The sequence below is a fragment of the Buceros rhinoceros genome, unplaced genomic scaffold (assembly GCF_000710305.1).
Source record: "Buceros rhinoceros silvestris isolate BGI_N320 unplaced genomic scaffold, ASM71030v1 scaffold24283, whole genome shotgun sequence".
NCBI lineage: Eukaryota > Metazoa > Chordata > Aves > Bucerotiformes > Bucerotidae > Buceros > Buceros rhinoceros.
The window spans coordinates 31,176-31,567 of record NW_010405719.1 but is presented as its reverse complement, the minus strand read 5'-3'; the positions used below and the strand labels follow the sequence as shown (position 1 = coordinate 31,567).

Sequence of the window (392 nt, the reverse complement as noted above, 5' to 3'; positions counted from 1 at the left end):
GGACGGTGAGGCAGAGGAGGGCGGTGGCCCCGTGGCATCGCCTGTGCCCCAGCGGACCCTCCCCAGCGCCCGGAACGCGCTGCTCGATGGAGGAGGCAGGGAGCCATCCTGCGGCTCCCACCCAGTTCTGGTTTCACCTCCGTTTCCCCAGCACAAGAGAAAAGAAAACCCGAGGTGGTGAGCAAGAGCCACGGGCACGGCCGGCCTGGACCTTGGGAGCAGCGGAGATCACTCCTCCTCCTCCCTTCTCGGGAGGAAGGGCGCAAGCCCCAGTCCCATCCACCACCTGCAGGGCTCCCGGGGCTCAATGTGCACGGAGCAAACCAGCATGGCCGGGTCTGGCGGGGGTCACTGCCTGAGCAGGGTATGTCACTGTCCCCAGAGGAGCCACT

General features: G+C 67.1%; 1 protein-coding gene across 1 annotated transcript in view; it reads right to left on the bottom strand.

Annotated features, from left to right (window-relative positions):
- STK11 (serine/threonine kinase 11) overlaps positions 1–392 on the bottom strand; it is a 31,802-nt gene that overhangs the window by 404 nt on the left and 31,006 nt on the right. The window lies entirely within an intron of this gene.